Source organism: Triturus cristatus, chromosome 5_2 (assembly GCF_964204655.1).
Source record: "Triturus cristatus chromosome 5_2, aTriCri1.1, whole genome shotgun sequence".
Classification (NCBI taxonomy): domain Eukaryota; kingdom Metazoa; phylum Chordata; class Amphibia; order Caudata; family Salamandridae; genus Triturus; species Triturus cristatus.
Window position 1 is genome coordinate 48,652,091 of NC_140588.1, and position 24,840 is coordinate 48,676,930.

The window sequence follows — 24,840 nt, forward strand, 5'->3', positions numbered from 1 at the left end:
AGTACGAGTTTCAGTCAACAGTATCTCAACTGAGTGGAGAACATAGACAGTCAGAGGGTGACCTATTACAATGCTTTCAAATCTCTCTATGCTGGCACCTTTTGCAGCGATAGGTTTGAGACATCCGGGCAATGCAGATGCTACTGGATCCAGCGTAGCTGAGAAATAGGCAACTGGTCTATGGCACTTCCATGATTCTGTCTCAATACTGAGAGTTCACGATCTTCTCGTTCACAACAAAAGAGCGAAAACGCTTTGTTGTAATTTGGCATTCCTAATGCGGGAGCACGACAAAGGCTTTTTCTCAGCTCCAGGAATGTGTTCAAGCACTTATTGTCCCAGGGCACCAGAAAGGAAACATCTTTGCATGTCAACCTCTGTAGAGGCTTGTCGATTAGGGATAAAGTTGGGTATCCACTGGTGACAGTAGCCCACCATTCCCAGAAACATCCTGACATCTTTCTGTGTGCAACACGGGTTTATTTGCATGATCGCCGAGATTCTTTCTTGAGACACCTTTCTTGCACCTTTCACAATGTAATGTCCTAAGTAGAGGGCTTCTGTCATACAGTACTGCAACTTGCTTGGGACACTTTATGTCCATTCTCAGCCAAATGATTCAGCAGGGCAATTGTATCAGTTTTATAGGCATCTTGAGTATTCAATACAACCAAAAGAACATTGTTATACTGGACTAGGAAAGAAGTACAGGGCATGACCAGAGACTTCAGATTCTTCTTCAAGATCTGGTTGAAAATGGAAGGACTTTCCATATAACCTTGTGGGACACAGCACCACCTTAAAACACAATTGTCCAGCTGGAAAAGGAACAAGAATTGGCTTTCCCCATGGAGGAGAATGGAAAAGAAAGCCTGATAAAGGTCAATGATAGTGAACCATTCAGCCTCACATGGAATCTGAAACAATATCATGGATGGATTTGGTACTAAGGTACAGCAAGGAACCACTAAGTTATTTTTTTTCTGGAGATCCTGTACGATGCGGTTCTTACCGCTCGGCTTGTGCAAGCAATGTATAATGGGTGAGTTACATGGACTCCCCAGGATCTCCTTCAAAATGCCTTGCTCAATCATGGTCTCAATCACAGGTGTAATTCCAGCAACCATCTCGGGCGTCAGGTTATATTGTGGTGTTCTCGGGTACTCGGCTTAACTTGGATACGAACCAGCTCAGCTCCTCGGTTGAGTCTGATGCCCTTTCCAGAAAAATCCCAAACTAGTTCTCTCACTATATCTCTGAGACCTAACTGTAAGTCTTTTACTGTCAACATGGGGAACAGAGAGACGTACAAGTTCTGACTTGTTAGTTTAAAGGCAATGTCCTCATCCTTTGTCTGAAGCTCAATATCCTTTGATGTGTAATAGATGGTGCAATTTAACTTGCACAGCAAATCACATCCTAACAGACACACATGACTAGAATCGCACACCCCAAATTGAGGATTATACTCAAATGTCTCTATCTTCGCAGGCACTTCTTCACTAAGGGGGTTTGACAATCATTTATTTGCAACTCCTACAACTTGGATTGTTTTTCCCAAGAGGGGTAGGTTTGGAACCTCTCCTGTTCTCACAGTAGGGCGGGTAGCACTAGTGTCAATCAGGAAAGTGAAATTGTGGCCATCTACATGAGCTTCAACATATGGTTCATTCTGGTCTACCTCTAAGACTGCGCCAAGCGTGCAGTCTTCCTCCCCCCTCAGACACCGTCATAAGGACTGATCTGAGCTGTATTCATTTATTGTGTCAAATACGGGAAACTGTTGGTACGAGCCATTATGATGGGACATATTCTGATTCCCATTCATGTATGCGTTCTGAGTAAATCTGGCGCTATTTGCAGCTTGCTGTGCAATCGGGGTTGTGGTACTTGCATCATAGGACCTTGAAAACCGGCTGAATTTTGGAATCTTGACCTGGGCACATTCTGGGGTTGCATAAATTTACCCTGGGGTCGGTTAACCCTCCATTCTGTTCTTGATTTGCAGGATTAAAGTGAAAATCGCGCTTGCAATGCCCCAAATTGTTGCGATAGGGACATGGGTTTGAATTCTTTAACGTGGCAACATCAACTCCAGTCTGCCAGTTACTCATATCCACTTTATTCAGTTAATAAAAACTATAAAAGTACACTACAAACATCTTATACAACAACAAGAAGGGAGTGTAATGGAATGGACTAGGTGGTGAGCTTGGGGGGAAGGAGAAGGGTTAGAGTGGGTTGGGGGAGAGGGGAAGGTAAGGACAAGGAAGGATCGGCCGCTCCGTGAAATATGGCCCCTCCACCGAACCTACCCGTTCAAAGGCATATCCGCATAATTATCCAAGGATTTTAATGAACCATATACAGAATTGAAGGTCAGAACCCTCTGGGAACAGATCGTGAGCAAGATCGGGACAATCAGAGGCGGGGAAGCCGCGATATTCGATGTGGTGCAGCTGGCTTCGGCATCTTGCGCTGAGAGGGGGGGAGGGGCGCCTGGACCCACCCCGATGCTCTATCTCTCCTGGTCTAAAATCATTGGTCAGCGTCCTGCTCTTGATCAGCCCTCACCCGACCCTGTTTCTGCTCACCTACCAGGACATTTACTCTGAGAACTTTCCCTCGACAGCTGAGACCTAGCCATTTTGGCTGATGCCCGGTGGAGCTACCTTGCAAGCTAAAGGGGAGATGGGCTATGGATTCCCTCCTTGACCATCACCTACCCAGCCGGTCTTTGGGCAAACTCTCCTGCGTCTCTCCTGAACTTATCTCCCTCCTCCCCCCTTCCCCTACCCCCTACCCCTCTCCGCTCTACTCTTCTCCTCTTTCCAGCTATTGACCTTTGCCCTCACCCGTCCTTGCTCATAGTTCCCATCCTGTTTATCCACTGGACTTTCTTCTGTGAACATTCCCTCATCAGTTGAGACCTAGCTATTTGACTTATGCCCAATGGAGCTACCTTGTTTAGCTATAGGGGAGACGGGCTGTGGATTCCCTGCTCGGACATCACCTACCCAGTCAGTCTTTGGGCAGACTTCTTTCGTCTCTCCTGCCGTCTTTTCCCTCATCCTCCCTCTTCACACTTCGCCCTCCCCCCTCCGCTCTATTTGTCTCACCTTTCTTTCCTCTCTCAATGTGTTGCTTATTTTTGATGTAATGTGTAATTGTTATAATTTTCTGTAACATTGTGTAACCTAATGTAAAGCGCTCTGATACCTACGGGTCTAGCCAGCGCTATATAAAACTCATTAAATAAAATAAATAAACAATAAATCCTATCCAAAAGTCATATTGAGATAATCTTAGACACCATAAAAATTCAGCAAATAAACAGTCCTTCGCCTTTTAGTTGTTTTGGTATAAGCATATGCAGAAATTCATTGTTAAAAACTTTTCTAAGGCACAGAGGATAGTCATTCTAAAAAAACATTTCATCACAGAATTCATAAAAAGGATGCAATTCAATAAAGAAGACATCAGTTTAAAACACAAATCATTAAAGTAGTGAGAGAACTACAACATTTCATGGCAGAGTGGCCCTTCTTTCCCTAACGACCACAACTAAAAAACTGGCAATATTAAAACTCTCCCAAGTATTATTCAGCATTTGTAAGTAAACTAAAGCAGGCCTTCCCTGAATAAAACCTTTTTCCTTTAAAATAGGCACTCAAAACCGTTTACGAATATCCTGAAAATGGTCACAAAACACGATAAAGTGCAAAGTGTCTTGGGTAGAAAAATTATCGCATGAACAGGGGCCCAAATGTTTCACTTTTCTCCAGCCCTGACGTTCAGACAATATACAGTGCAAAATATTAAATCTAAATCTGGTTAAAAGAAAACGGCGGTGGTGGTAAGGCTTTGTTACTACTCTTAGATAAGGATCTGTCGTTGGGGCTATTTTCAGCAAAAGATAGGCTCGAACCTTGAGTTTCACTAGCTCTTTTGCCTCTCTTTCAATATATATCATATTTAAAAAATGTTTTTAACCCAAGGTAAGTCCTCTTTCCTAAGGATATCTGGGGACTCAAGGAGGTCAGGACTCTCTAGTTTCTTTGTTAGATTCTTTGCATACCCTAACCACGGAATAATGGTAGCTCTGTCCAGGAATAAGCAATCTCGGGCAATCTCGCAGTTCACCACCAATTCTCAATTAATCCAGATCGATAACCAGCTTATAAGTGGCACCAAACCTATCAGGTTGGAAACGAAGCCTATGCCTAGTTCTTGATGGACAATATAAAAGGTAGTTGATTGCAAGACCGAGAGGCGATTTCTAAGAAACTTGTTTTCCACTATTTGTAAATCCTTGGCCTCCTTGTAGCCCCATATTTCAGACCCATATTTGGAGATTGCAACACATTTAGCTCTAAAAATATTGAGCATGTCTTCAATTGGCTTGGCCCCCGAGCCTACGCACAAAGCTTAGGACTGCTACTGTACATTTTGCCATAGCATGCCATTTTGCTTTCTTTTACGGGGCCCATGTGCCCCTATCATCAAACAAAACCCCTAAGTATGTGAAAGTTTTCACCCTTGTTATTTTGATTACTTCGCAAAAGTACTTTTTTTGCTTTTTCGGTCTTAGACCCAAGGTTATTGTATGCGATTTGGAAAAATGAACGCTTAAATTCAGGAATCTCATAAAGACCGCAATGGAATCCAGGAGGTTCTGGAGCCCCACAGCCGTGAGAGCTAGTAATAGTAAGACCGCATTATCTGTGTTTAAAAAAAGCGGGGATTAACCGGTCCCCCACTCAAGGAATATCTTTGCAGGCTGTACACAGAGAGGACAGTGGTCCTGAACCAATTATTGATACACCAGAGCAAGAGGCTTTCACTTAGTTATATCATTTACTTAATCACGAGCTGAATGAGAGAGTTTTTTTAAATAGCTCACAATATTAAATATAACATTCCAACATAAAAAGGCAACATCCAAAACCTAAATCACCAAACATTTATTTTCATTTGAGGCAATTTAAATTTTCAATTTCTGTAATATACGACAACAGGTTGCTCCAGAGGGAACGTGCATAAAGCAAGAGTGCTAAAGAGTGAGTGGGTAAGAGAGAGAATTAGAGAACATAGTAATACAAAGATTTGTTGATTCACAAAAGGGGATCGGTCGTAGTTCACCGTCCAAAAACAGAGCCTGGCCACGTTCACAAGTTACAAAATTACATTTATGTAATTAGAAAACTGAAACCAATTAATGGTCTAGCACAAAAGGAAGTTGCGTGTCCCAGGCGATTGAGGGGGGGAAGGCGTCGACGTTTCGACCCGTCTAGGTGGCCTTAGAGGAGGTTTGAACCTTGGCCGTGCGCGTCTTCATCAGGACCAGAAGGGCAACCTGAGTGACTCCTAGACTTAATCGTGTGCCTAAAAATTTATTTTTTTTAAAACAAGGGGGGGTGATAAGGATGTTGACCTAAATTCGATAATTAGAACGAAAAAGCCTGATAGGCGGCTTACCTGATATAATTCAGGAGCAAAATTTATTTGGTGGAAGTGCACAAGAGATGGGTGCTAATTCCAGACGCCCTTCATGGTGTAAGGATTAATGTCTGAAAAATTATATGAGACATCACTCCATTAAAATAAGCCTGCCATACCAAATTGTAAAACTTAAGCGGAGGTATCACCGTGTTTACATGGGGTCGTAGGGAACCGTATATGTGTCTCTTGTGATGCTGGATTAATGCCAAGCTGTCAATAAATGAAAAAGGGCATTAGATTGAGGAATTACTTCCAAGGCTCAGAAGTATTCTAGATTCAGGCCCCCAGATATACGGGAATTTACCTTAAACCGAACTAATCGGTCGTGGAATCGTCTCCCCGAGCTGGTAGCTGTGTACGCGTTCAACCTCGAGGACGTTAATTACCGGGGCAACCGTCAGCGTGATGGTGACGGTGCGCGAAAGAACAAAAGAGTTGAAAGACTACGGCGCGGTGAAGCCATCCGGTGGCAATATGTGTTTGACAATGAGAAAACACTTGGTGACACTGAAAGTAATAATCCCCCCATGTCAACAGACATTAACAAGGATTGTGTATAATGTCGTGCCATACGATAAAATAAGGTACATATCCAATTACAATGTCATGTACTGTCCTCCAGTAAGATAACAAAATCACATGCAATTGTTGTTATCGTAAAAGGTATTCCATATACCCAAGCTCAAATAATGTATTATTCCTTAAATGCAAAAAAATGATTTGCAAACATTGAAGACATTAAAAAACGGGAGACAAATTACATACATTTGAAGACAAACCTTTTCATACATTTAACAGTAGTCAGACAAAATTCACAGCACCGCGTCTTAAGATTAGTCACATCATGATCATCAGTGATATTAATACGGTAATCCTACCATGTCCTAACCTAGATCCATAAATATGTCATACTGGAATCCCTATTCAGATAAAGGGTGGTGCCCGAATGGTCAGTCAGTGCATTAGGAAGGATACAGAGGAGGACAAAAAGTCGCCTATGTGTTTACATTGGATGATGGAGGTAGAAATTATTAGAAATTATCAAAGGTGCAGGTTCTCAGCTCTGGGTAAGGACATGAGTTGATGTATTACCTATGCTTCATAATGGAAACCTGCTTGCTAATTTCCTCAAATTCGTTCAATTCTCTCGTGATCCTGTCTAGGGAATGTATCCATCTACGCTCGCGTTTGTTGAGTATGTCAGTGAAATCACCTCCCCTAGGGTTGGGCTGAACCTTCTCAATAACCCACCACCTCAGACTCTCTGCATTGTGTTCGAAATTCGTGAAATGTTCCACCAGGGGGGCTCCCGGTGTCTTGCAGCGAATGCGGCTGCAGTGTTGCAGAATGCGGCACTTCACTTTCTGAATTGTCTGGCCCACATACATAAAGTCACATGGACAGACAATCGCATATATGACTCCCGATGTATTGCAGTTGCTATGTTCCTTAAGTGTATGTGTCTGGTTGTTATGGGTGAATTCATTAATGTTCTTAGTCAAATGGCATGCTTTGCATAAACCACATTTATGGTGTCCCCTGACAGCAGGGATACCCCATAAGGTGGTCTGACCAGGAGTCCGAGACGTGGGTAATAAGGATTTGACCAAGTGATCCCTGATGTTTTTGCCTTTTCTAAAGGCATGTAGTGGAGTTGGTATATTCTCCAGTTCATCAGCCACTAGATGCCAATGTTGATTAATGGTCTTTTTGATGGTGTTACTCTTCGTGTTGAATGTGGTGACACATACCAAGCGTTCCTCTGTGGTCTTTTCGCTTGATTTAGGAGTCAAGAGGAATTCCCTATGATTGTGCCAGGCACGTTTGCGTGCTTTTTTCAGAAGTCTGATGGTGTAGCCCCGATCAATTAGTCTGGCTAGAAGCCCTGCTGATTCATTGAAGAAATCTTCCTTTATGGAACAATTCCTGCGTAACCTCAGGAATTGCCCAAAGGGTAGGTTATCCCTGAGGTTGCGGGGATGGTGACTAGAATATCGCAGTAGTGTATTCCGTTCACTACTCTTCCTATATAGGCTAGTGTATAATTTGCCAGATTCTGATTTTATAATGATGTCAAGGAAGTTAATGGTTTCTCTATTGAATTCAATGGTAAATTGTATGTCTGTTGAGCATGTATTCAACCACAGGTGGAATTTTTGGAGATCTTCCTCCCCGCCTTGCCAGACAATCACAACGTCATCAATATTCCGACGCCAAAGTTCTATGCACTCCCTATATGGGTTCAGTTCACCGAGGACAAAGTGATGTTCAAATTCATTCATATAAATGATAGCCAGATTTGGGGCAAAGCTTGCCCCCATCGCCACGCCTTTGGTTTGTACAAACAATTGACCCTGGAAGGTAAAATAATTTTTAGTCATGGCAATTTTGAGTAACGCAATAATGAATTTCATTAGGGACTAAATGTGGTGCAGGTCTAGTATTAAGTGCTGATTCCATACATCTGAGTGCTGCCTGTTGAGGGATGTTGGTATAAAGGGCCGTTATGTCCATAGTCGCAAGTAAGTGGGTTTTTGGTCAAAAGGGTATTCATCCACTAGTTGTATGGTTTGCATAGTGTCCCTTAAGTAAGTGGTGGTATTCTCAGCAATTGGTTTCAGTAACACATCGATGTACTTACATAATGGTTCTAAAATTGAACCACATCCCGAGACTATCGGTCTCCCTGGAGGAACTTGCATCCGTTTATGTTTTTTTGGGAGGGTATAGATTGTGGGCAGTCTGGGGTGTTTGTTGTTCAGGTATTCGTGTTCCAACTTACTTAAATATCCGTCTTCTAGGGCCCCTCTCGTAACCGTGCTTATGATCTTACTTATATCTTGTGTAGGATCCTTACACAATTTAGAATAATTGCCTTCCACAGTCAACTGTGATAAAATCTCTTTCTTGTAGTCATCTGTATTTTGTAAAACAATGGCGCCACCCTTATCCGCGGGTTTGATCACAATATTGGGGTTCCCTATTAAAGATTCTAGAGCTGCACGCTCTTGTTTTCTTATATTGTATTTCACATATTGTCGCTTGGACAATATGTTATCGATGTCTCTCATTACAACTTGTTCATATGCCAGAAGGTGGCATGACCATTAATTGGTTTCAGTTTTCAAATTACATAAATGTAATTTTGTAACTTGTGAACGTGGCCAGGCTCTGTTTTTGGACGGTGAATTACGACCGATCCCCTTTTGTGAATCAACAAATCTTTGTATTACTATGTTCTCTAATTCTCTCTCTTACCCACTCACTCTTTAGCACTCTTGCTTTATGCACGTTCCCTCTGGAGCAACCTGTTGTCTTATATTACAGAAATTGAATATTTAAATTGCCTCAAATGAAAATAAATGTTTGGTGATTTAGGTTTTGGATGTTGCCTTTTTATGTTGGAATGTTATATTTAATATTGTGAGCTATTTAAAAAAACTCTTTCTCATTCAGCTTGTGATTAAGTAAATGATATAACTAAGTGAGAGCCTCTTGCTCTGGTGTATCAATAATTGGTTCAGGACCACTGTTTTTTGTATCAAGATTACACCCAGGTCCTTAGCTACTGGGTTACCCCATTTTTGTAATGTACACAGAGAGGAGTCAAGATTATTTATGTATAGAGTAAAAAGAAGGGGAGCTAAAATACAGCCCTGTCTGACTCCCCTTCCAATGCATATGTGCTCGGTATCATTACCCCTCTGATCGTATCTTACCATGGCAGAGAGGTCCCTGTGCAGATCTGACAGGAAGTTTACTATACACTGGTTCATTTCCATTTCAGTTAATAGGACCCATATTTTCGATCTATTAACTCGGTCAAAGGCTGTGGACGAGTCCATAAAGGTCAAGTGTAGGGTCTCTGTGTTAGCAGCTGTGTATTTCCCAACTAATATCTGGAGATTTAAGCATTGGTCCATTGTACTTCTACCCTTCCTGAAACTGTACTGCAAATCTGATAATACACAACTCTCTTCTAACCATTCTGTTAGTTTGCTAAGGATCATTCTCACCAATACTTTCACAGCGGAATCAATCAATGATATAGGCCCATTGCGGATATCCTCTCTGCCCCTTCTTAAAAACAGGTATATTAATAGATTGGAACCATGCCCTCGGGAAACCATGCTGACCTGCCACATTAAAAACATGAGTTAAAATGTTTGACCAAAGTGCCACATTCTGATTATAAAGGTCTGCCAGGACGCCATCCAGACCGGAGGCTTTATTACTAGTCATCTGCATTATTGCCAACCCTACTTCCTCTTCATTAAAGACCAGCCTGTGTGTACCCGTATTTGGTGTGGGAGGGCATAGGGTTCCCACATCATCCTGATTATCATATATATGTTTAAAATGAGTGGACCATTGATCCTCAGGTATGTTACATTCCCGCTGGGAATTGCTGGTCACAGTAAAAAAAAAGGGTTGTTTACAATCTCTCCAAACCTAGCACTGTTCTTAAGAACGTCCACAGAAAGCAAGTCATCCCAGGCTTCTTGTTTGATTTTGGCTTTACGATTTTCTATCAAAAGCTTATGTATCTTTCTAAGACCAGTTATTTGGAGCTTGTCTTAGGGTACTTGCTTAAGGGCATTATAAAGCTTTTGGTGGGCTACAGTACATTCATGATCAAACCACCCCTCGCCTCTTTCGGTGCAGTTCCCCCATGGGCATGTGAGACCTCTAGCCACGTGTTTACAGATCCTTTCAAAGGCTGTGAGGGTTTCTACCCATCTCTTAGTATGATCAAGACAGAGACCAAGGTCCTCCCCAGAGATTTCACATAGATCATTGAGAAAAAGGTCTGGGGCTACCTTACTCATTTTAATCCTACAGCCCTGGTCTTTTAACTTTAAACACTTACTGGCAGTTGCCTCCCCAGATTTTCCAAATACCCCGGTGCCCCCGTCCCCCAATCGACGAGGGCGGGAGGAGGGGCTAAGGCAGCAACCGGACATTTAATGCCGGCTGCAACACGGTAGTTGACGCCCTATGACTGCCCTGCTGCCCGATTGTTTTTTAAAACTGAATTGCTTTTCAAAACTGCCTTTAACTTTCACTGAAGTGTATTGAATTTGATGTTGATAAATCCAACCTGCACGAACTTGCCTGACTCTACTCAGCCGTTCAGTTACTTCCCGGGAAACGCCCATCAGGGGCGTCCAATCGACGAGGGCGGGAGGAGGGGTTAAGGCGGCAACCAGACATTTAATGCCGGCTGCAGCGCAGGAGCAGGCACTCCAGGACTGTGCTGCCGCCCGATAGCTTTTTAAAACTGAATTGCTTTTTAAAACTGCCTTTAACTTTCACTGGAGTGTATTGAATTTGGTGTTGATAAAAATCCTACATGCACAAACTTGCCTGATCGGCTGCCTGACTCTACTCAGCCGCTCGGTTACTTCCTGGTAAACGCCCATCAGAGGCGTCTAATCGACGAGGGCGGGAGGAGAGGCTAAGGCGGCAACCAGACATTTAATGCCGGCTGCAGTGGGGAAGCGCCGGCGGCGCGCCAAAGACAAGCCCATCTGTGCCCGTCCACGACTGTCCGGGGCCAGTTAAAATGCCCAAATGTTATCCTCGTCGGAACTAAGACTGCTTCATACTGGAAAATACCCACTCAACCCTTCCATTGGCCTCAGCTTGATTAAGAATGGGATTATGGAAACTAGGGCCTCCTTCCCTGAATTCGCCCATTCCCCCTATGAAACAGGACACACCCAGAAACAGGGTAAATATAGGCCCCCTGTGCTATCAATCCTTTACTTAAACACTTGTTCTCTGGCAAAACATAAGCTGGACATATTTCTTTTACTGGACTCAGAGCAACCAGACATTCTCTTGCTATCGGAAACCTAGCTCTCACAGAAGTCTGCCCCCGATATTTTGGTCGCACTTCCTAATAACTACTACATCCTCCAGGTGAATCGCCCACCAGGAAAAATCGGTGGAGGAGTAGCCGCCAATATACGCCACAAACTGAAATTTACTGCGTCAACCCCGCTAGGTTTAACCTTGGTGGACAATCTTGTCATCAAACTGGAGTCGGACTCAGCCCCCCTACTTGTGTACAGCTATACAGGCAACCCCAGAACATGCCCCTGCTCCCCCAATCCTTGGGTGAACAGGTAGCCCATTTAATAAGCAACCATGTTAAATCTTGCTGATTGGCAACTTTAATTATTGGGCCAATGATACACTGGGTGAGCCCCACTCTGCAGAATTAACCGACCTACTTACTGGGCAAAATTTTACTCAGCAGGTATCCTCTGCTACACATATCAAGGGACACATACTTGATCATGTCTGGACCGCCAATCTTGTAGTGTCAGCACTGACGGTCTCTCCCTGCACATAGTCTGACCACTACTTAATAAAGTTCCCCATCAACAACATTACTATGGCTAAACCTCCTACTACTGAAGGGGCGATGGCAAGGAATTGGAATGGCATAGATAGAAATATTTTCTGTAATACATTGGCCAACAGCGTCCCAATTAAGCAATCATCCATCAACCTCAGTGAGGAAAATCTCACAGCTTGGTTATTAGCGTCTAGCAACGAATATGCCTCCCTCAGGAAAAAAAATTAGCTAAGTGCCATGAGGCCCAGAGATGGTTCTCCACTGAGTTAAAAGCTCAAAAACTAGCCCTTCGACAATCTGAAAGGAAGTGGAGACGTAATTACTCTCCTGATGAAAAACAGATTTATTTAACTTCCTTGAAGTAATAATTTAAAAAAAATTAACAACCATGGCTGCCTATTTTTCTTCAAAAATCCTGAGCTCCACCAACAGGTCAAAAGAAATATTCTCTATCGTCAATGAACTGTCCAACCCTTACAGAGTCACTATAAAACCTATGCCCTCTCAAGCACTCTGTAATTCTTTGAATACCTTTTTCATTGATAAAATCACAATGATCAAAGCTAGTATTCCTACATGCCCCACTACTGAGGCACTTCGATCAATGCCGAGAAATCCTTGTTTCCTCAAGCAATTCCCGGCAATAAGTAACCAAGTATTTCTGGACCTCTTAACCTAAGTAAAATCTGGATCACCCAGAGACTGCTGTCCGCCCCATATTCTAAAAGAAGCTTTCACTGCACTCCCTGGGACGGCCCTCTACCTTTTAAATGAGTCATTATCTCAGGGCTGCGTCCCCAGTGACTTTAAAGAAGCAATTATTGTCCCTCTCTTAAACACCAGGGGCTGAACCCCAGACTCTGACCAACTACCGCCCGATCTCTTTGCTCCCCTACTTGGCCAAGGTCCTGGAGGCTCATGTAGCCAAAAGCCTCTGTGCCTTTATCGAATGGTCTGAATATCTTGACCTTCACTAAGCAGGGTTCCGCCCAGCCCACTTAACAGGCAGTGATACTGACCATGTTGGACACACTCTGGAAGGAAGCCAATAAAGGCTCTCCACACGCCCTGGTACTGTTGGATTTCTCTGCGGCATTTGACTCGGTCACCGATGGCATCTTGGTCGAGCGTGTCAGGGATGCAGGTATCCAGGGATTGGCTCTTGACTGGATTAGATCATTCCTGGAGGACCGCTCCCAGTTGGTCTGCACATCCCAGTTCACGGCACCTAATGTGAGAACCACATGTGGAGTTCCTCAGGGTTCCTCACTAGCTCCTCATTTGTTTAACCTTTATCTTCTCCCACTGATCAGGTGCTTGAAAGAAAGGAAGGTGTGTAGTTTCAACTATGCAGACCTTCAATTAATGTTCACCGTTAATAACACACCTGAATCGGTATTTGAATTTCAAACTACTATGCTGCACATCCGCAATTGGATGAACAGCAACCATTTAAAACTCAACCCAGACAAGACAGAACTTATCCTGATAGGGGGTTTCCATAATCCATGGAGCTCACACTTCTGGCCAGCTGAGCTGGGATCTTCCCCCACTCCATTCCCCTCTGCTAAGAGTTTTGGGGTGAGAATTAATTGTGACCTCATGATGAACTCAAATTGGATCAGTTATTTCAACCTACTTCTTTTAGTTAAGGAAGATAAGAAAGATCAGTAGACTTCTCACTCAGGAAGCACTGATACAGGTTGTTCTAGCCATGGTCATATCTCATATAGACTATGCCAATTCTCAAAAACGTTGGCATACAACTATATTTAGCTAAAAGACTGCAATTGGTGCAGAACCAGGCTGCTAGACGTATCTTCCAGCAGCCTAGACGGCAACATGTCACACCTCTCATGAGGCAGTTGCATTAGCTTCCCATTCCACAGCGATGCGCCTTTAAAGTTGGCTGCCTTATCTTTAAGTCCTTGTATGGCAGGAATTCCAAATTAATCGCTAGCCTTATTCAAGGGCATATACCCACTCGCAACCCATGCTCAGCTCACATGAACCTTCTGGTGACACCTTTCTACAAATTGAAGCAACAGGGAGGCTGCAGGTTCGCAGTACTGGCACTCAGATTCTGGAATTCCCTTCCTTCTGACATCAGATCCTGCACTGACCGCTTGAGTTTCAGAAATCTTCTCAAGGCATGGGTGTTCACACAAACTTATGATTAATTCAATAGGGCTCTGGCATTTCTTAGAGCAGCGCCATGAAACCAATCGGTGTACATGTGCTTTATAGGAATCTTTTAACATAACATAGCATAACATCAGGTTGGCTCAAAGGAAGGAATCTATTTGTAATTTTGGGTCTGTTTACCCCTACCCGCCCCCCATTTAATTTTCCTGGTCTTAAGGGTGATATTAGCGCATTGAGGGGGATTAGCCGAAAGAAGAAGGACGTCCCTAAATCTTAATCTGTTAACCGGTCTTGCCCTTGCTGACTCCAGAATTGGTTTTCATGAATCACTTGTGCCTTTGACATGGATACCCTCTATTGGTGGATATAAAAAACAAGAGGCAAAGCCATAATAGTCCCTGGGCCCTGGTTTAGGCCTCCCTGAAACAACTTTCCTGCTATATCAATCTGGTCAAAATCTATAATAATGCAGTCTCCCTGTTTTTCACTCCTGCCTACCCATCCCACCCGTCTAGCCATAATGATATGGGAGGACGCTAAGGTCCCGTTTCTTGACAGTTGTTTACACCAAAATATTGTTTTACGCATGAGCTCTTCAGTAGATTCAATAGTTTTATCTGTTAGAGGGGGTACTCCTATTAGTACCGCTACCAGAGGGGTGGCTTCAGGGGGAAGCTGTAACGTACAGCTATTAGCAATCCTCTTTGCATTCCTATTTGTGTGTGAAATTCCCTGCCCAGCAAGAATTTGGTTTTCTTGGGGAATATGTTCTCATATACATGTAAGATTTGTGTCTACCAGCCTAACACCTAGATTATTACCAGACTTAACCTTAACATGGTTGGCTAAGCCAAGACGTGGGTCTACCTGAATCAGTGACACCGCTCCTTTTCTACTATAAGTGGTATTTGGCAAGATATGTGCATCACACTTGTTTACATTCACACCCCTGGTATTCAACTCCACCAATTGATTCTCCATTTGTGCCATTTTCTCCGCCAGCCCTTCTGCCAATGTCTTCACTAGTTTGGCGATATTCTACAGAAGAGTTGTGAAAAGTGGTTCCAAACGTGACTGGAAAAGATCACCCACAAATTGTATCACTGCTGGAAGTAATAAATGATCAGAGTCTAGGGTCCCTCCCCGGTTCTGGCGCAACGGGGGTTCGGCCGTGACCGATCCGGGTTTTATGACTCTCCTCTTCCCTTTCTTTTATACTGAGGCCATGGTCTGGTGAGATGGAAGCTGCGGGCCCAGCATTGAAATAGCCTGCTCCCGTGGTAGTGACAAGTGCCTCACATGGGGTTACCATCAATGGAGCAACAGCTGATGATACACTAGAAGCTAAATGCTCAGCCCTCAAACCAACCCTGTTCCTCAGCGTTTTGGATCTCCTCTGTTAACGGTCCCACATCCGTGGTTAAATACGAAATAATAGAGGTGCAGTTCCGTGGAACTTTAGCTTAAGTCTTGCCCAAATCAGAGCTACAAGGTTGTTTTCTCTTACCTATAATGCCTTCTGTGGGGCGGACGAAAGAGGGGTGGCCCAGCCTAGCCTCTGCCAATTGCTGACGGGCGCAGACGGGCCCGCCCTTGGGCCAGGCTTTGTCCTGGCAGGGCCCGGATGGAGCTCCGAGCAGCCTTTAAGCGCCTCCTGGAGCAAGAGACGATCGTTGATGTGGCCTGCCACAAAGCCAGGTGGGGGCTGTGGTCCAGTGGGAAAATGCAAAGTGCGATGAAGGGCTCCCGCAGTAGCGTAAGCCCCGAGCAGCCTTTAAGTGCCTCCTGGCCCAAGAGAAGATTGTTGACGGCGCCTTCCGCAAAGCCAGATGGGGGCTGTAGTCCCCCGGGAAAGTGAAAAGTGAGACTCCAGTCTTAGGATCTATAGGAACACCTCTTCCCCTTCCTTGCCCCTGAAATCCTCCACCTTGTTGCAATGGAGTCCCAGATTGGGCGACTCCTTCCATAAGGGTAGTATTTCCCTACATAAAACTGTCCCTGACCCCTTTGAGCAGCTGTCATCTGTGCTATCTTCAACTTTTGGTGTTTCATGTCAATTTTGTCAGAACAATACTTTGCGTATTGCAGAATTTCGCCGACAGACACATTCTGCCAACAAATCAAATGTTGTTGTATCATACTAGTTTCAGGTCTCAACCCAGTTACAGATCGGGATACAAACTGTCCCATATTCTTGGGTTCTAGGGTGTCCATCATCACTAAACTGTTTGAAAGCCAGCAGCAACCTTTCATAAAACGCATAAATCATGTCTTTAGGTTATCGATTTGTCCTATCAATCTTTACCCAATCAATATCCTGTGGTGATACTTTAGCTTTCAACCATGACCTGATTGTATTTCTTCATCACTACAGGTGACAGACCATGTGTCACGTGATCCCTCTTAGGCTCACCTTCAGGCCATTCTATAGCTATCTTACACGCGGACCACAAAACACTGGGCACTACGATTTCGAACAATGTATTCCGATCGATCCACAACACCTTTGAAATTTTGACAAATCGATCAACCTGTTTGTACCACTCTACAGGCTATTTTCTCAGCCTCAGGAAATCATTGGTAAAAACCACAAGATCACCTCTACTCCAAGGTACATGCACATAATCTCCACTCAGTGCTTCCTAAAAAAGGAAAGCCTTGACACCCATTCCTGTTTCGCCCAAAGAAGGAGGTTCTCCCGTTGTTCTTTTAGAACCCTTTCTATTCGCCCATCTTTCTTCCCATTTGTCTAAAGTGCTTCAAATCTGAATGCTTAGAATGAACTCTCAAATGTGGGTCTTCAATCCTGGTAATCTCAGATTCTCTATGTCCTGATGGCTAAATGCAAGTCTCTGATGTTTCTGTAAAGCCTTTGTTCATTCTGTATCAACATCATATCTCTGAGCCAATTCAGATAATTTTTAATGAGCCTGTCTCGCTTTCCTAATGACATCTTTACTCATGAATAACAATTCAATTGTTGGTAGGTATCTATTCGAGTAAGCTCCAAACTCCCAGTTATCATTTCATCCAATTCGGTTTTCAATTTAGCCACATCTATCAAGTCCACCTTTACAACTGATTTTATTGTTCCCTGACTCACCTCTGCCCTCTGATTTCCATTTGAATCATCATTATGTTCCTTCAACCATTGCTCTAATTAAATAGATGTTGACTCTCAGAAGGCCTTTTTGTGTATTGCTGTCTTGGGGTGTGCCATTTTGTACATTTGGGAGCGTTTCCCATACAGGGGAATCTATACCTGCCAGTCCAGGAAAGCCCTAATAGGTGTGAATCCAGTCTGTACCACAGAAGGCTCTGCACTCGCTTCACACGGTAAGCTTTTATTTATTGGATCCAACAGGACAAATTGTATTTTCTGGTTAGCTGCTCCTCTTTCTGGTACCTTTGCTTCTGTAGAACTGGCATTCTCTGACTTTCATTTCCAGCAAGACTAGGATCATACATATGGACTATAGGTCCAATAGTAACCTTTAGTGTAAGAACATCTGGAAGACTGGAAGACAAATTAGTACTACAATTTCCGGTAGAACCCAGGACACACATTTCCATATTTCCTCCTGCTGTAGTCTGCCATGAAAGTTGATATAAACCGTCCAACATCAGAACTAGAAGCAACCAGTGCTGCAGCACTTCCGGAAATACCGGTTAGACTCGTATTTCCCCCATTTACCAATTGTGTCTGATTATATAGGAGTGGACGTTCAGCTAACAGTCCATCGAAAAGGCTGTCACTTACATCACTGTCACTGTCTGCATGTCCCTCTCCCGCCTTGTTCTTTTCCTTTCTCCTCTCAGCATCATGTCCCTCACTTGTTATGGCAGGGCATAATCTCACTCCCTCAATCAAGTATACTCTCCATCTCTTCTGTTGGTCATCCCATCTCGGGTCTGCCTATGCACGTATCACTTTCTTCACACTCCCTTGATATTTGTCTCTTTGTTTAACATGCGTTGCACTTTGCCATGCATTAAGTGCATCAAACTGTGTGGGCCTAGGTAATGGTTTAATTGCAAACAACATTCCTCTCAAATTATCAATTATTCTCAAATGAAAGTACTGTAGCGTGGAAACATCAATGCACCTTCTGTCTCAGTGATCTTGTGCTAATTCTCAAGCCAAATAATAGTATGGAGCCCTACTTGCGTAGCCAAATAATGCGCTGGCGTATCCTCCGGTGGCGCTTCCTCACCAATTCTGGTAGGCATACCTACATCTCCTCGTATCGCTACTCCTGTTGCTCTAAAACATCGATTTTTTCAAACTTTTATTTCAAGAACTTCAACTCAAATCTGAATTAAATTATTTTCAAGTTCTGCGGCTATACGATCACCAATAACAGCCCAGCGTCCAATGGATAATTTCAACCAATCCCAGTGCGGCGTCACCCCAACCGACCTATCCCACCGTGGCACACTCTAACGTTACTCTCATTCCTCACAGCAGTTAACCCTCCTACATAATCTTTCCGACACTCTCTCTCTCATTCACTTCTATTTATACTAAAACAACAACTAACAATTGTCTGCTCCACGAAAGGAATCGATAGAATCACTAACCCAAAGAACACACATTCACAAATGATACCTCGACCAGCGGGGAATCACTTAAATCAGTATAGTTTCCCTTCTGCGCAAAAGGTTCACCAAACTAACTACAACTCTATCTTGCATATGAAAGTTCCCTATTTCAATTGGACTGTCAATGACATTTCACGACAAACCCCACAATACCTTAACAGACCATTACAACACAACGTCTTCTGCACCTTTTTGTATATCCCAGATTCTCAGGTCAGATCGGACCCTATAACAACTTCTTAAATTTCAACATCTGTGCATCACATTCACACGACTCTCACAACATCTGTCAGACATCACACAATCAATATACTTCCAGCTAAGCATAATCCTCAAACACACATGCCTACTGATACTCACTCCTACGCCGTCGCTGTTTCAACTCAAGCCACGGAAATCTGTCTCTTCTCCAGATATCGATCCTGTATTCTGGAGTAGGGCCACTGGGGTTGGGGTCTAGACTATTATAGGTTAGATTCTAACTCTCTTTACTTCAAGAGCTAACCATCCATCAATGCTCCCAGCTGCTGGAGCTTGGGACCACTCAAACATTTATCTCCAGATTGATAACCTTTATAGCAGCATGAGAGGGAGAAAACTATCTGAATACAGTGTAACCAATGTGGCTACACAATAACCCACTTGACAACTTAATCTGAGTTTAGTATGGTTTAATTATAAATTTAGAAACAAATCAAGGTAGACCAATCGCAACATGATCATTTAGAAATACAGAAAGACCAAGATAAGTCCAAATCTCCTGAAGAAATTCACCCTGTATAATACAAAGCAGATACCTAACTCTATAATGATGATGCAGATGATCAGGAAAAAGAGTTGAGTTTTAAAGTGTGGAGAAGTGTGGCTCAATGGTTAGAGCGGCAGACCCTGATGCAGAGGTCTAGCCCGGGACCAGGGTTCAATTCCCCGCCTCGGCGGGTCTTGGGCTAAAAAATTCCACGGACCTGATAATTCTTGCCTCGGTGCCATTCCAATCATGGAGTCCCACTCTGCAACTCTGGGCAATAGCTTGCTTAATCTCCACAACGGCCCCCACAACGCTAAGGATGCCTGGCCTCCACCTTGGGGGTGCCCAGGAGTGGACGCCTCACAGGGAAAGCCAGGATGGGTTCCACAGCGGTATTCGTACAAGCGCCTTGAGACCCTTGCGGGTGAGTAGTGCGCTATACAAATATCAATTTACATTTTACAAATTGCATTAGATAGACTGCCAGCAGAATTCTACAAGAGGTACTCCAGTATCCTGAGCCCCTATTTGCTTAGGCTTTTTATCGACTCCCGTAAAGAGGGCATTTTGCCACCAGATCTTAGGATGGCTACTATTGTCGTTATTCATAAAGAGGGTAAGCCCCATGATCACTGTGGCTCCTACAGGCCCATATCACTCCTTAACTCGGAAGTCAAAATATTAGCCACCATCTTGGCCACCCGACTCCTTAGGGTTGTTACAACCCTGGTTCATGAAGACCAGTCGGGATTCATGCCGGGTCATTCTACTCGACTCAATCTTCGACGAACTCATAATTGGCTTATGAAAACGTGGTCCCAAACAAATCCACAGGCGTTCCTGTCCTTGGATGCAGAAAAGGCGTTCGATGCCGTAGACTGGATGTTTCTAGATGCCGCTTTGATTAAATTTGGGTTCGGACCGAAATTTCGAAAGCTAGGTGACACTTCTCTATAATCAACTGGTGGCCACGGTGCGTGTTAATGGTACGGGCTTGGCTTCTTTCCCACTTGAGAGAGGGACAAGACAGGGTTGCGGTACTCCCACAGACACCGAAGAAGAAAACATTTATTTGTGCACCGACAACATTTTATTATACATCTCTCACCCGTTCACGATCTTGCCGGCCTTGTTCGAAACAATAGTCGAATATGGCTGCTACTCGGGTTACAAAATCAACCCCGATGTTCTATTGCCCAAATGACTCCCAGACGGACTGGCCCCTGCCCTGGGAACTGCGAGTCGCACAGCAAGGTTTTAAATACTTCGGTATCTTTGTTACGCCCATCCCGAAATATGCAAGAAGGAGAACCTGGAGACTATCCTGACTAATTTCAAATCGGACATTGAAAGATGGAGAGTCCTCTCCCTCACCTTACTTGGGCAGGCTGCACTCTTTAAAATGATTACCCTACCTCAACTGCTTTATGTTCTTCAAAAATCGTACCATCCCCTGCCTACAAGTACTTTTACTGAAATTGCTAGTAAAACCCGCAACTTATTATGGCAGGGGGGACACCCAAGACAAGCGCTTGAGACACTACAACGCAATCCATATAACGGAGGGATTGCACTCCCAGATATAGAAGCCTATTATTGGGCCTCGCACCTGATACCCATAAATGAGTGGATACATAAGAATAGACTCCACCCCACTTATCGCCTGGAAAGGGCGGAGATGCTGCCACACACGCATTTACTTACAGCCTCATGCATCAACCCAAAATCCAGTCGGTAAAATACCGATTCGGTAATAGCTCCCGGTATTAAGTAAAAAATACCCAATCCCAATGCATCAACCCAAAAGCAGAAATCGCTATTTAAGGAATCCTTAAATAGCGAATCTTTAAATAGGGATTCCTTAAATACCGATTCCTTAAATAGCGATTGCATTTAAGGAATCCCAAAGTGAGATTCCTTAAATGCAATGCATCAAAGTTAAAAAATTAGCGATTTCGCTAATAGGGGGAGCAAATTACCATGAAGATGAACTGCATGGTAATTTGCAAAAACTTTGAAAAATGCACTTTTGTGCATTTTTCAAAGTTTCATGTTGCGCACACACATGCCCTTAGAGCATGTGTGTGTGCAACATATGTGCACATATCATTTTCAGGGGTGCAACAGGGTGTCCTTTTGACACCCTGGCACCCTTGAAAGTGCTCCCGCTATTAGCGATTTGGTAATACCGAATCGCTAATACAGACTGGCTTTACATTCATTCCTATGGGCCTCCAAGCCCATAGGAATGAATGGGTAGGTATTCCTTATTACCGATTCGGTATTACCGATTCGGTAATAAGGAATATTAAGGAATCGCTATTTGAATAGCGATTCCTACATGCATAGCCTTTTGCTATTCCTTATTAGCGATTCCTTATTTTTCGCTAATAAGGAATCGCAAATGGCATTGTTGATGCATAGGCCCCATTATCTTTATGGAGGGAAGGGCAGCTCCCGACTGCTACCCGCTACTCGAGTGACTCTATCGGCATGGGCAAGGGCGACTAAAATTATAAGTTGGATGGCTCAGTTCACGAGGAGCATGCCGCACTGGGAGGGGGCATGGTTTAAAGAGCTAGGGAAGCTTAGAGGATTTGGATCATGGGATCTCCACAATAGGAGATTTCATACAAAATGGCGACTTAAAAACATGGACAAAGCTCAAACAGGAGTATGAGTTGAATGACTCTCAATTTCTTAAATACGCGCAACTGCGCCATGCCTGGCAGCAAAAGACTTTTCCAAACGATCAATTTCCGGAGTATGCTCCTCTGGAGGACAGGCTTCTGGAAGAGGAGCTAATTTGCAAGGCGGTCTCTTTTACTTATAAAACTATTAACAACAACATCCCGGATGGACTGGTGGGGCTTAGAGCAAGATTGGAGGGAGAGGTGGGACCCCTGGAGGACATAGACTGGGACGTGACGGTAATGCACCCCAGAGAGGTAGCCATAAAGGCGAGAATTCGTCTTATCCAATTTTCAATACGACATCGTATATATTACGATCAAAATCGGCTGCACAGAATGGGGCGGGCTGACGCCCCATCCTGTCTGACTTGCTCCGGGGTTAATAGTGACTTTTTCCACACGGTTTGGCTATGCCCCTAAGTGCAGATATACTGGACGCAGATACTCAAATTACTGGGAGACGTTTTGGGAGTGACGCTACCCATGGAGCCCTGTTTTGTGATACTGGGGATACAAAACAACGTAGATATCACCAGAGCGCAACTGATTTTCGCTTTCTTGGGGTTGGTGGTTGCTAAACGATACATAGCGCGAAAATGGGGGGTGGCAGACAAACCTACCATACAGGAATGGACTTATATAAGTGACACGTTTAGTGTCACATATCACAGCAGGGGGTGTCCCAAAAAAATTCATGGGATCTGGGACCCATGGAGACGTAACATTGGGCTCGATATTAGGGACGACACACTACGGTCCGCAGCGCATTCCACACAAGGAACTCCCATGGCGGGGTCAGGCACATCACGAATGGACATATGAGGCCACCTCTAGATCTCTAATACACTTGCATGGTGGTCAATTGGAAACAAGGGTGGTGTTTATACTTTTACATGTATCAGCAAGGGGAAGGGAGAGTGGCTATGTTATAAAAGAGATTGTTTCCTGTGAAAGACGTTTAATTTTTGTGGACATATCCTGCAATGACTGTATTTTTCCAAATGTTCAGTTGAAAAATAAAAATAAATGTATTTAAAAAAAAAATTGCATTAGATGATTCTCCAAAGTAAGTATGAGCAGGCAATCTTTCCCTACACTATTCTAAAGGGCAACCTTCAGCTAAAACATTTGGTAAGGTTGATATCAGAAAGGTAAAGAACCACAGTTACACCCAGGGTCTGTCCCGGGGAGGGAACTAGAGGCGTTAGGGCACTAGAGAACGGTCAGCCTCCAACCAAAGCTATGAACCACAGAAAGGACCGTCCCTAGTTGAGTCTAAGAGATGCCCAATTTAGTGGGGGCAAATCACAAAAATTGACGGACTGGCATCACACACCACCAGGTGTCATGCTTCATCATCTGCCAGTCCTCGCCCTCTAAAAACCGCGTTTGATAGAGGGCGGGCATACACCTGAAGACAGGGAGGCACTTCTAAACTAAGTAGGGGCCCAAACAAAAAAAGGAGTGAGTGAATTTAAAAACCATCATAGTATACCTGAACAATTTTTATTCTATGGGGTTACTATGTGGGATTAAAATATATAAGTGCGGAGAGTGGGGACCTTATCATCCCGTCGCCGCTGTGAATCAGTGATTGTTAATAGGGGGTCAACATGTTTCTGCCTGTATTGTCCACTTGGGTACGTGGCATTCGTCAGGACCTTAAATATTGGGCTCCAATCTTACCACTGGGGGCGTAGGCCTATAGCCAGCTGCCACCTGTTTAGAGAAACCCTATTGGAAAAACCTATTTGCCCCATGGGAGGGGTAGGGGGGATTGGAGCCCAATATTTAAGGATTCACAGCGGCGACGGGATGATAAGGTCCCCACTCACCGCACTTATATATTTTAAACCCACATAGTAACCCCATAGAATAAAAATGGGTTCAGGTATACTATGATGGTTTTTAAATTCACTCACTCCTTTTTTTGTTTGGGCCCCCACTTAGTTTAGAAGTGCATCCCTGTCTTCAGGTGTATGCCCGCCCTCTATCAAATGCGGTTTTTAGAGGGCGAGGACTGGCAGATGATGAAGCATGACACCTGGTGGTGTGTGATGCCAGTCCGTCAATTTTTGTGATTTGCCCCCACTAAATTGGGCATCTCTTAGACACAACTAGGGACGGTCCTTTCTGTGATATCAGAAAGGTGTCAGATGTTGAAGTCTTGAGTAGAAAGCACTCCAACTATGGGTCAAGTAGCATAAAGCCACACGAGCAACAGTGTAGATCTGCTCTCCGTGAAATCCTAAAATTACTCTCCTGTCCCTCACTACGTTCAGCATAAAATATCAATTGCATTCAGGGTAGATAATCCCACGTTATATTTGACAGTAAATTTCCGTGGCTCCGGTGCAACTGGATACTTGCCCTACCTTTCCCACATCGAGAAGTTGCAACTTTGTTCGTACTTGGTCATTTCTCTCCCCTTCCATGAGAACTCGCCTCGTTGCTCATTACCGCGCTTCTCCTTGCCAACTTAGTCTTCTCGTACCTTGCTATCTAATGAAAACCCCTCTATGCTAACCAATGATGCTTTGTCCATACCTGCAGTGGAAACAAAATACAAGCAAACACATTCTACATTGAAGGTTAAAGACGAATTATATGTTAGAGCCTAAAGATGAGCATGAACTGAACTGGTTTCTCGGGACCCTCTCTAGTCTACTTTAACAGTGCACAGAGTTACAGAATATGTGCACATTTCTACACATAATAAATGAAGCTTCTTAATACACGTATAAATTGAAATGAAGTATATAGATGTAATTCTAAATGCACCT